A 13,067-nucleotide genomic window follows, 5' to 3' on the forward strand; every position below is an offset into this window, starting at 1 on the left:
CAGTGGCCTCCACAAAAGGAAACAAAAGATGAATGAAGAAGAAAGGTCATGAAACGAAGGAAGGAAGAAGAACACGAAGGATCCTATAAGAAATGCAAGAGGACGTTTATAGGTGCCAACTATTGCATCAAGTAGCCCAAGTAAGGAAGAATCATAGGCAAACGTTTCTTCAAAGAGGAAGTTGATTTAAAGTGGAAAGAGAAGTATGATATATATACAAGGACCCTCCTTCCCCATTTATATGCTATCAAAACCCATCCTCAACTCTTGCCCTGCTCCCCACTCTACACCCTGCCAACTATTCAGCCCCACCCAACTTGTAAACCAATACCAAAATACTAGAAGAGAAGTTGCCAGGGACACTCTGCTAATACCCATTTTGAATGGATGGCCATCTTTCAGGGCTCGTCTAATCTAAACTGGCTCTCTCCCTTTCTTTGTGTAGTCTCCCTTAGTAATAATGAGGTTAGTTATTAATTCTTTATAAGTATTTAAACATAATGATATAAATATATTATATATATTATATTTTTTGCTGTCTACTAAGCTAAAAATTATCCATTGTTCCACACATGCTGCTGTGAAGTTCACATCCAAAATGAATGCTGAGGGTTTGAGGACCAAAAGACAAGTTCTTCTGCCATCTTTCTATTCCTAGGGATTGGCAGGCTGAGAGGGAACTGGGGAAGGAAAGAGAGAGATTAGATGGAGTTTTTGATAATCACGTGTCAGCTAATCATCTTTTTCTGAACTGGGAGCCGAGCCCAGTTAGAGGAGATGGGGGCTTGGAATGATACTACTAAAAGGCATGGAAAGGTGGGTGGGGTTATCCATTGGTGATGGGTCCAGGAAAACTAGACTATGGTTCTTGAGTATCCATCCAAAAAGAATACATTCTCTTCAGTTCTTGGAACTCTGCGTTGCAGTTGGTGAGGCCCAGGATTTTCTGCACTTCCACAGGTGCCTGTTCCAAGTGTGGCTCTCAGCCAGTCACTCAGTCAACAAGTCTGTATGTAGGCTCCCTCTCCCATCACCAGGATTACAGGAGCTCACGCGTTCCTCACACTTGGCCTGTGGTCTCCCTTTTTCTAAGTCTCCAAGCCTGGCCATCATTCACAGCCACATGACCTGTTGTTGACTTTCTGGGGAAAAAAATGTCATGGAAATGACATCGGGGAAAGGTGGAGGAAACTGAAGAACAGGCAGGTTTGGAGGAGCTGCGGGAGGCTGTAGACAGGGGAGAAGTCAGGGTAAATCAGAGCCCAGGGCTGGAGGATGAATTGAGTCAAGGAGACTCAGCCTTGTTCGGAGTCTCCACAGCAGACCAAAGGGGATCTTTTGAACAATGCAGACTCGGAGGTAAATTCTCTTCAAGTGTGACGTGTCAAATCTGTGTCCCAGAGAGAGCACTTTGATCAAGCTCTGAAAATAACATGGAGCAAGGGTGACACTCTGTGGGGAGAGAGAAGAATTTCAACTGCTTAGGGTCCATTTTGTCGTTGTTACCCTTTCTTGCTCGATAGATGGACTGTATGTGAAATGACCACGTTAACCTGCCTCTGTTTATGTCCTGGGCTGACTCATTTTGCATGTGGTCTACTGCAGTTGTTTTTTAGTGACGATTTATGGATTAGGCCTTGGAGAAAGAAAGTAAGGAGCTAGTTTCTTGTTCAACACCCCAGTTTATCATCTCAGGAAGGGAAGAACAGGCAAAAGTTCAAGGGCAGCCTTATTCTCCCTGGATGGCCTTCTCTTTGGCTCCGACCACAGTTTTCTATTCTTCCCATCAACCCTGAAAGCAATGGCTGTGCAAATATCAATAGAAAGAAGGAATACTTGCCCCACTATCTTGAGCCAGACTTCACGTAGGAAAGAACAACATTCTGGAGTGGAATAAAAAGGAGAAGGGGATTACACATTTTTATCTGTGGGGATCTGAAATGAGGGTGGCAAGGTCACTGGGGAAGGGAAAGACCAGAGTCTGCCCATCCAAAATACTCTTGTTCTCTGTATTTCCAGCCGTAATGGAAACAATAGCCTAGATACCTACTCTTCCTTATCCGGGTTCACATTTAGTGCCCCCAAGAAGAGAATATTTACTTCTGGGATTCTGGTAGGCTTCAATTTGGAAAGGACAGTAGAAAAGTTTAGATTCTTCATTTTAAAACAGTGGTAAGATGGTTATCCAAATTTCTTGAAGCATGTCAAACTCCGTGCAGGGGAATCCTGCCATGTCTGAGCTTGAGAGTTATCCTGGGCCTCGCCCAGCTCAGGAAGGCTACATCCACCCCCACCCCCACCCCCTCCCACCCCAAGCCCCAGGAATACGGAGCCTGCGGTTCATGCCAGCATGGATCTGGGCTCAGTCTTCCCACAGGAGTTACAGTGAGAACATTTCTCTTTCGTACTTCGTTTTAAAATATTTCATTCTCTGTTGGCAACATCTGCACTCCATCGCTGCCCTGGGAAGGTGAGAGGAGGCTTCTGGGGGTGTGTGGAAAGCCTTTCAGGCTACAGGCTGCCCAGCCCAGGTCAGTCCTGGCCATTCATAGATGGCAGGTTCTTCCAGCCTTTGTCCCTGGAGCCTAGTGCTTCGAGCTCCTCAGGTCACTAATAAAGTTGAAGCTCTAAGACACCACGGTCACAAATCCCCAGTGGATATTAACTCACACTCACTCCATGTGGTGGTCTGCATTCTGCTGCTCTTCCCCATACATGGGGCCACAGAGGGCCTCTCCCAGAGGCTCTTCCATTTGTTTCCTTGTTCCAAAATCACTTCTCTGCTTCTTCTTTTTCCCAGTAACTAGGAGCTCTGGGGTCCAGGTTGCCTAGGGCTGGATGACTCTGATGATCAGTGTGACAGTTTCCAACCAGAGAGATGAGAGGGCAGAGTGAGGAGAATGGTCAGCTGGCAAACTTGTACATGAAAGTAAAGAGCTATTCTTGATCCTCTCTTTTCCTTCCCCCCATTACAAGGCATTGGATTTGGCATGTCCTCTCCTCTGTGAGATCACTATTGAGTGTGTCAGTTGGCATCCCAAGGGGCTGGCTTGATTGGGAACACAGTGAAGGGAGCTATCTACTGTATTGTAACGTAAAACAGCTACAGCCAGTTATTTTGTAAGATTATAAAATGTTCATTAAAAAATCAGCACACAAAATGGGGAGTGTCTTTGGTGTCTTATTCTTCGTTTAAATCATTCCATCACTTCCACATTGCTCGAGCACTTCATTCGCTCGTTTCAGGTCTGGACATCCATCATTGATTGACTGATGATTCTTTTCAGTCACTTGAAAACTATTTATTAAGTAAATGGTATGCATAAGGAAGATAAACATGAAAGTTCACAAGAAGAGATGACATATACAAAAGCAGAGTACACAGTAGTCATGTCAAGTGCCTCATGAGTTGTAAGAATAAAATGCAAGAATCACTTACAGTCCAGAGGCAGTAGCGTCACCTCTGGATGCCAAAGGCAGGGAGTATTTGAAAGATGGTCCATGAAGGATGCATATGAGCTTGATAGGCGGAAATGGGAAACGGGGAGAGAAGAGTCCAGGCAAAGTGAAGAACAGGGTTGACCCTATGGAAGCAGGAAGGGGAAAAGGCTGGGTGATAGCAGATGTCCCTGGGGCATCCAACTTAGCTAGAAGGTAGAACTCAGCTCACATGTGCCCTGCATTTGGCAAACGCAGTCTGATTTAATCCTCACAAACAGAGCTGCAACTTCCACTATTTCATTTCATAGATGTGGACACCAAGTGTCAGTGTGTAAAGAAAGTTCTTTAAGGTCATATGCCTGGCACTAGAGTCAAGCCTGGTTCTGTGAGACACCAAGATAGATATAAGAAGGAAAAGAAAAATGATGGTTGATAGGATGGGAAAAGGCAAAGGAGAAGTGGAGAGAGATGTCAAAGACAATGACTCTGTGTTATCTTTTTTTTTTTTTTAACATCTTATTGGAGTATAATTGCTTAACAATGGTGTGTTAGTTTCTGCTTTATAACGAAGTGAATCAGTTATACATATGTTCCCGTATCCCCTCCCTCTTGCGTCTCCCTCCCACCCTCCCTATCCCACCCCTCCAGGCGGTCACAAAGCACAGAGCTGATCTCCCTGTGCTATGCGGCTGCTTCCCACTAGCTAGCTACCTTACGTTTGGTAGTGTATATATGTCCATGCCTCTCTCTCGCTTTGTCACAGCTTACCCTTCCCCCTCCCCACATCCTCAAGTCCATTCTCTAGTACGTCTGTGTCTTTATTCGTGTCTTACCCCTAGGTTCTTCATGACATTTTTTTCTTCTTAAATTCCATATATATGTGTTAGCATACGGTATTTGTCTTTCTCTTTCTGACTTACTTCACTCTGTATGACAGACCCTAGGTCTATCCACCTCATTACAAATAGCTCAATTTCTTATGGCTGAGTAACATTCCATTGTATATATGTGCCACATCTTCTTTATCCATTCATCCGATGATGGACACTTGGGTTGTTTCCATCTCTGGGCTATTGTAAATAGGGCTGCAATGAACATTTTGCTACATGACTCTTTCTGAATTATGGTTTTCTCAGGGCATATGCCCAGTAGTGGGATTGCTGGGTCGTATGGTAGTTCTATTTGTAGTTTTTTAAGGAACCTCCATACTGTTCTCCATAGTGGCTGTACCACTGTGGTACACATTCCCACCAGCAGTGCAAGTGTTCCCTTTTTTCCACACCCTCTCCAGCATTTATTGTTTCTAGATTTTTTGATGATGGCCATTCTGACTGGTGTGAGATGATATCTCATTGTAGTTTTGATTTGCATTTCTCTAATGATTAAAGATGTTGAGCATTCTTTCATGTGTTTGTTGGCAGTCTTTATACCCATAAAGGTTATCATCACTGACAGAAAAGGGAAGCCAGGAGGAGTAAGCTTCTGAAGAAAGAGCGTGTCTTTGCTTTTTGATAAAATCAGTTTAAAAGCCAGATAGAGGGCTTCCCTGGTGGCTCAGTGGTTGAGAGTCCGCCTGCCGATGCAGGGGACACGGGTTCGCACCCCGGTCCAGGAAGATCCCACATGCCGCGGAGTGGCTAGGCCCGTGAGCCATGGCCGCTGAGCCTGCGCGTCTGGAGTCTGTGCTCCGCAACGGGAGTGGCCACAACAGTGAGAGGCCCGCGTACCGCAAAAAAAAAAAAAAAAAAAAAAAAAAAGCCAGATAGATAATTCGTTGGAAATTTCATCTAAAGCAGTATTTAGCAAGCTGGAGGAGGCTTCTGCAGCTGGGGGCAGTTTGCCAGTGTGTCTGGCCCTGCTGGGCACCACCTGGCTGCCAGAAGGGCCAGGTGGTTATCTCAGTACACGTATGAGCCGTTGGGGAAGGCCTGAGGAATAGATAGTTAGAAATGTGAGCCTGGAACTTGAGAGGGGGTGTGTGACTAGAAATAAACTTCTGAGAGTAAAAATAATGTTAACTGACATTTTCTTTATGGCTTTTTGCAAAGTACCTTCATATGCTTTATTGCTACCCGTGGGTTAAGCAGAAGTTTTTGTTTCTTGTTTTTTGTCTTTTTTTCCATTTTACAGATGTGGAAACTGTGTATTAGAGAGGCCATTGAAAAATTTAAGTTCATATTACTAAGTGCAGGCTGGGATGGGAATCCGACTTTTCTGTCTCCAAATGTGATGTGCTTTCCATTACATGAAGTCCAGCCCGCTAGACCCAGAATGAACTCAGATTTTCCCAGCTGAAATGGGAAAGTTAAATGTCTTTTTACTTGTTTATATTTCAAGGTGCTCATTGGTTTACCGGTGGCTTTCCTAGTAGCTTATGGTAGGAAAACTGACAGCAAACCTAGAGAATCGTTCCAGGGCCCTCTGCTCATGCCAGGCCCTGAGTATAAGCAGATGCCCTGCACATGCCCGTTAGGCCAGCTGGACTGAGACATCTGGCAAGGCTGCCTTCTCCCTAATAGTTTCCCCAGGGAGAGTCCTGGAGAGAGACTTTGGACCTCTGGTTTCCATTGACTGACAAACTTAAATGACATGATGAGTCACCCGTCAGCTGGGAGACTCACTACTCTAAGATTCCGGCCAATCAGATGTTGAGGGGCTCAGGATGGCAGGAGGGTAATATGGCTTTTCACTTATAAATAACTCCAGGGCATCTCTGGATCTGGCTTTGGGTCATCTCTTTTTATGTCACCCCAAGAAGACCACTGGTTCCGGACCGATAACATTTCCGTTTGCTCAACGGTTGGCTCAGAAAAAGGGATGGTGATAAGAATCTTGTATCTTGTAATATATGTCCACACCCATAAAACCTACGCATGCCCTGGGTATTTGGAACAAAGTTAAGACTCATTCGAAAATAATGATTGTTTTCAAGTGTGCGTGATTTGCTGATGATCCCTTTTTTTGTTTGTTTTCCCCTTGATCCTGCCACTAGATCCTCGGGTTACATTGCCAAGTGTTAGTAAGTACTGGTGTGACAATGGCAGAGTCCATTCTTAAAAGGATCTACAGCGCTTCCCTGGTGGCGCAGTGGTTGAGAGTCCGCCTGCCGATGCAGGGGACACGGGTTTGTGCCCCGGTCCGGGAAGATCCCACATGCTGCGGAGCGGCTGGGCCCGTGAGCCGTGGCCGCTGAGCCTGCGCGTCCGGAGCCTGTGCTCTGCAGCGGGAGAGGCCACAACAGTGAGAGGCCCACGTACCGCAAAAAAAAAAAAAAAAAAAAAAAAGTATCTACAAGTCAAATCTGGTTAACATTCCAAATCAGTATAATAAAAACATTCCCAAGCCCTGAAAGATAGTACAGACCAACTACAATTTGCTAGTGTTCTTCAAATCAAATTTTCTTCTCAGGATAATTTAATATAGATAAGCTTCCTTTGCCTTGTCTTTGTCCACACAAAAGTCACTTATTCAAATGCAGAAAATAAATAAATCAAAGGAGAGTATTGACTTTTTAATGACTGCCAATCATGTTGTATCAATTTGCCTTTCCTCTCCATGAGATAACTGCTATCTGAAGGCAGCTGCTTTGCAAAAACTATTTGTACTCTGAGAAGAGTCACATACTTAAATCTCACAAAAGGCTATCAGAGCTCAAGAAAGTTCCCATATCACAACTCGACATGTGCGGTTCGGAGTGCTTTCTGAATAGTAAAGCCAAGTTGTGTTAGGACACAAATAATTTACAAGGAATGATTTTGTTGGTAGTGAATCAATAGCCTTTAGAATGATCTGTAAGAGTTCCTACAGTTTCTGCAAATGTCCTAGGAAATAGTGCTCGTGAACTCAACACTGCTCTTGACTTCTCTACTTTGCCAGGTAACCTGCTAAAGGGGCCTTAACTTTGAGAAGTCAGACCGTGACTGAGGAGCAGTAAAACACTTAAAGATGAGACATAAGTATTCAGAGAGGTACCGAAATGCCCAAGGTGGCACAGCTAATAAGTGGCAGAGCCCTGATTTAGACCCTTAGGGTCTGGTTCTAGGGTCTATGCATTAACCCTCTATGCTCTAAAGAACACTCCCTCTCTGGGGAAACCACACACATAAAGCACAGTACTTAGATTTATAGGTTCTCAGGCTTGAAAGGGTCTCCAAGAGACTGAATTATTCACATAACGTTTCCTACCACGGGTTGTCCTGCCTAATTGTGAATCAGTCTAGTATTAAGGAAATCACTGTCTCCCAGGGCTACACATTTTATACCTGGACTGTTCTGACTTGAGTGAAGCAAAAAAATACCCAAATAGCTGGTGAGATCAATAAATATTTATTGAGCACCTATTCTGTGCCAGGTGCTAGGGATACGGCAGTGAACAAAACAAAGCTCCTTATTTGGAAAGACATTGGTGGAGACAGACTATATAGTGAAGAGTGTTACAAAGAAAACTAAGGTGCAGTAAGTGGGGTAAAGAGGGTCCGGGGTGGGGAGGTGCTAGTTTCTATAGGGAAGGTCTGTGAATGCTTCTCAACAGCAGGAAGTCAGCTGCCCCGTGAATACCTGGGGGGAGAGTCAGCCAGAACGGGGAGCAGCAGAAGTGAGGTGGGAGAGAGCTTAGTGTGTCTGCAGAAGAGCAGAACGAGGGAAGCAGGTGAGGGCAGAGAGGGCTGGGGGATGGGGAGGGTCACAGAAGGTCTCCTTAGCCGCGGTAAGGACTCCGGCTTTTACTTGGAGGGAAGTTGTTCCCCACACCAGTTTCTCTGTACCTGCACGTAATCCATCGCCTCTGCTTCCTCACTCTCACATCCATCCTCCTCCTTTCGGTTTGCCTTCCTCTCACCCCGGCTTGGGCTGCCATCACCTCCTCAACTGCCATGGTAACGTCACCCAGCCAGGTCCCTTCTCCTGTCTCTTCCCCCGCAGTCCGTTGGCACGAGGCTTCCACATCATTCCTCCTGTAGCACACCTCTCTTCCGGTCACCCGGGACTCAGGGAAAGGAGCTCACAGTGTCTGTGCCTGTCCTGAAGGATCAAACCACTCTCAGCACAGCCAACCTGTTACACTGGCTTCCTGCTGCTTCCGAACTAGTGGTCCTCCCCAGCCCCACACCACCCCCTGCCCCCGCCTTCCAGTCAGAGAGGATGCGCCCACAGCCCCTGAGGATCCTGCTTCCGGACCTGGATGCCCTCCCTCCATCTCCACATGCCCCAAAGCTGCTCATTTCCCAGTCCCCTCTCGTGTGTCCTCCAGTTCCGTGAGGCTGTGCTTCCTCCCCCATCCGATGAGATTTACTGTGTCCATGGCTCCTTACTGTCCTCTCCCAGGATCATCAATCTGGTGGACTGATGTTTTGTTAGCTGTGTTCTTGTCTTTCCCTCCTATTCAATGCCAGGTGAACTCAGGGCTCCACTAGACCATTCGATACCTTTTCTGAGAAATAAAAAAAGCACCCCTTCATCTGAGTGAAAGCAAACCAATGTCAGAGAGCATGGCTTGAAAAGTATAGCACGGGCTGGATTTCTGGCCATATTCACCCCCTGGACCAGGCAGCCTCGGGCAAGACACAACTTTACATCTCTACATTGTGGCCCTAGAGACACCATCTTACTTGATTTTCGATCTCTGACACTGCCTTGCACAGTGCCTTGCCTGAATAAAACCTTAAAATTTACTGAACTGAATCCCAATCCTGATTTTGGGAATGTGAGAATCAAAAGAAAAGAAGATGTTGTGTTTGGGGTTGGAGATGGGTGGGTGGGTCTGTGGACACTCGAGTTTTATGCTTTGACTGGTTCTTTAACAATAGTCTGAGCAAGGATAACACAGGGCCAACACAGAAGACTGTGGGTTGTGAGTGCATAGTTTCAGAATGACTCATTTTGAAGCTGACCATTGAATTCAGGGTTTGTCGGTCAGTTTTATGTTGAGGTGTGCTTTAGCTCAGCTAAGATGTGCACATTTTGGTTTTAGATGTGTAGTCCACATGGATTAGGAAGAAGTAGCAACTGTTGATTAGGCAAGATTGAGAATCTAAGAGACAACCTGACCTGAGACAAAGTGAAGTGACCTTGAGCAAGTTATTTAATGGCTTAAGACTCAACTTTCCCATCTGTAAAATGGAATAATTCCTAACTTAGAGAATTTTCATGCAGATTTACTACAATAATCATGAAGTGCCTTCCATGGAGGCACTTTTTTCTTTCTCTTTTTTATAAATTTATTTATTTAGTTTTGGTTGCATTGGGTCTTCGTTGCTGCACACGGGCTTTCTCTAGTTGCGGCGAGTGGGGGCTACCCTTCGTTGTGGTACACGGGCTTCTCATTGCGGTGGCTTCTCTTGTTGCGGAGCATGGGCTCTAGGCATGTGGGCTTCAGTAGTTGTGGCATGCGGGCTCTAGAGCACAGGCTCAGTAGTTGTGGCACACGGGCTTAGTTGCTCCGTAGCATATGGGATCTTCCTGGACCAGGGCTCGAACCCGTGTCCCCTCCATTGGCAGGTGGATTCTCAACCACTGTGCCACCAGGGAAGTCCCCATTGGAGGCACTTTTAAAATGGTGATTATAAGTATTATTACCCAAGATCAATAGAAGTATCCCTGGTACTGAAGGAACAGAGTAGTGGAGATGGTGATTGGCTGGCTTTTGAGTTTCCACATACTTTCTGGCCTAGGATGTGCATTATTCTAATGGGTATTCCTCTCTCTCTCTCTCTCTCTCTCTCTCTCTCTCTCTCTCTCTCACACACACACACACACACACACCCATATACACACACTCACATGCAATTAAGTGTTCTATGAACCTTTGGCTATGTTTTAAATATAATTTCATTTAAAGCCATGCTATGTGCCAGTTTGAGGCCCCAGATTAAATAGTTAGAATGTGACCCTGATTCCAAGTATTAAGGGGAAGAAAAAATTGTTTAAACTATGTCATCAAGAAATGTAATTTATTCACAATTTTAGAGGGTCATGTTGATGCCAGAGCATGTCCTGGGGCTCCGCCTGGGCAGCATACTCATGAATAAGCAAACTGGATCCACCCATACTACTTGTAGTTTTAGACAATTTACCTTCACAACGTAAAGAGGGCCCCAGGCAAGGATCGTGGCTTGGGGAGAGTAACAAGATTTCCTCTAGATGTAAATGACATTCCTGGAGGTACCAAGGCATCAAGACTTGACTGTCTCAAAGTAAACTTTGGTAGAAATTGTAGGCATTTATGTATTCATCTTGCTCATTCGGAGAGTACAAACCTCAGACTGAAGACCTAGTGTGGACTCCCAGTTCAAAGAGATGTTGGGCAGATGAGTCTTTTAGGGCCCATTTATAAAGTGGGGATGAGTTTATGTTTGCAGGGCTATTATGAGCACTCGATAGGGTAACCTTAGTAACCCTTGAAAGCACTGGGTATACAAAGTGTTCCGTGTGAGTGTCTTTCCCATAGCACGGCTGGTGTTCAATAAATACTTATTAATAATAAAGACTTATTAGTGAAAGAACTTCCTTCCTTCTTTTCCATTGAAGTGGCCAGTACCTTCCTATTACCATTTCAGGTGTACTTAAAATCTCACCGCTCGTTTCCAGTTTCCATTCATGCTATAGCCCAGACAAGAGTTTCCTCTAAGCTAGTTAAGGCTTCGGGGAAGAGGAAATCGGACAGGAAAGAGTTGAGTCTGGAGAAGGGTTGAGTCTGGCAGGACCTGGAGGTGAAGGCAAAATCAGATTCTGGCAATATCTTTTCCAGGCTCTAGAAGGGAGTTCCAGGCCTCCTTCCTCATAAACAACTTGGCCGGCAGTTGTCCACACTACCTCATTATTATCAGGATTTTATGAATCTCCTGGCTAGTGAAGCCTCATCTAAGCACTGGGCTTCTGACACAGACCCCGCCTTGACCTCAGGCTCTTGTGTGCTCCCCAACTCCAGCTCTTCAAGTCATGCCAGTCCCACCCCTTCACTGTCCTTGTGGTCTTACCTCTCCTGGCGCCAGCGTCTTTCCAGACTTGCCTCTTCAACCCACTGCTGCCCATTCCCATTGCTAACACACACCACAGATCTGTCTTCTGTTTGATCCAACTGTGAGGGTTTTGAGATCCCAGGTCCATGCCCACAGTGAGAATACCACGCTGGAGAAGGGCAGGCAGCAAAGGAAAAGACAGAAGTGAAATTTTTCAGGGAAGAACTTTCAAAGTGGCTGCTCATACCCTGAAGAATGTCCAGCTCAGAATTTTTTGGGGAAAAAAAATAATTTGTAGATCAAGTCTCTCTTGGCTCTTTGTGGAGTTTTCCAAATTTCTTCTGGGAGGTCCCCATTCTGTGCCCGGGGGAGAGGAAAACCCACACCTGGGAGCTCAGCTCGTCTTTTCCGTGCCTGTCTTCATCCTGAGGAGTCCTGAGAGGTAGGGCACTCCTTGCTCATGGCCTCAGCCCAGGCTCTGTGGGGAGGAATGAAGCTCCACTCAGACATTCCAGCAGCTGCTCAAACCCAGTGGCACTTTGTTAAGTTCTGGGCTACACCCTCTCCTTTGAGTGTTTGCTGGTATTGCTGTGGCAGCCAAATGCCCTTTCTTTTTTTTCTTTCTTTTTTTTTTTTTTTTGCGGTATGTGGGCCTCTCACTGCTGTGGCCTCTCCTGTTGTGGAGCACAGGCTCTGGACATGCAGGCTCAGCGGCCATGGCTCACGGGCCCAGCTGCTCCGCGGCATGTGGGATCTTCCCAGACCGGGGCACGAACCCGTGTCCCCTGCATCGGCAGGCGGACTCTCAACCACTGCGCCACCAGGGAAGCCCCAAATGCCCTTTCTTTATGTTCCCCTCTTCTTGCCCCACACCAGTCAGCTCCATCACCAACACCTCTACTGTGGGTCTCTTCAGATTCCTTCCTAGTCGCCAAGGGACATGGAGGCTACAGGGTGAGGATCAAAACATCTTCCCCTGTCTGATACCCAAGAGTGAGGAAGGTCCAGAGATCTGAAGTGCTTTAGACTGACCTTAGTCAGGGGTTACCGTGGTGCAGACACAGTAGATCCATGGGTGTGGTTGAATGCTTCCGTTCTAGAACTGTAGAGACATCTGCGTAGCTGGAATGGTCTGCCTGAGAATACGACCAGGCTGGAGGATGGGAATGACTTTTACGCCAGTAGAGATACAAAAGTCAGTGAGATCAGACATGGGAGGAATTCCATTTCCATGCACGCCAATAAACTCACGTCACAAGAATCCTTGAAAGTGCATAGGCCCAGCTCCCTAGCCACGCCTTCTCCACAGCAGGGACTGACGCTGTGCTGATGGCCAGGATGAAGCAGCAAGACGTGGACATGTAAAGATCGCTGAGTCTCGTTTGTCGGTTCTGCTGCATACAAGGAAACCTCGACCCCCCCATCAGCAAAACAAAACAAAGAGAAACAACAGACAAAAAAAAGACATGTTCAGTCAAGTTCTGCTGTTGGTTTAGTTGAATCACCCTGTTGATGTCACATAGGTTCCAAATCCCGGGGTGATTTAGGTGGGACACATGGCAGCATTGGAGAGCAGTAAAAAGGGTACACAATGGCTCCCATACTTACCTGCCTTATGGCCTTGGGAAAGTTACTTAAGATTTCCAACTTTCGGGCTTCCCTGGTGGCGCA

The sequence above is a fragment of the Mesoplodon bidens genome, assembly GCF_964165515.1.
Source record: "Mesoplodon bidens genome assembly, chromosome: 2".
In the NCBI taxonomy this organism is placed as follows: Eukaryota; Metazoa; Chordata; class Mammalia; order Artiodactyla; family Ziphiidae; genus Mesoplodon; species Mesoplodon bidens.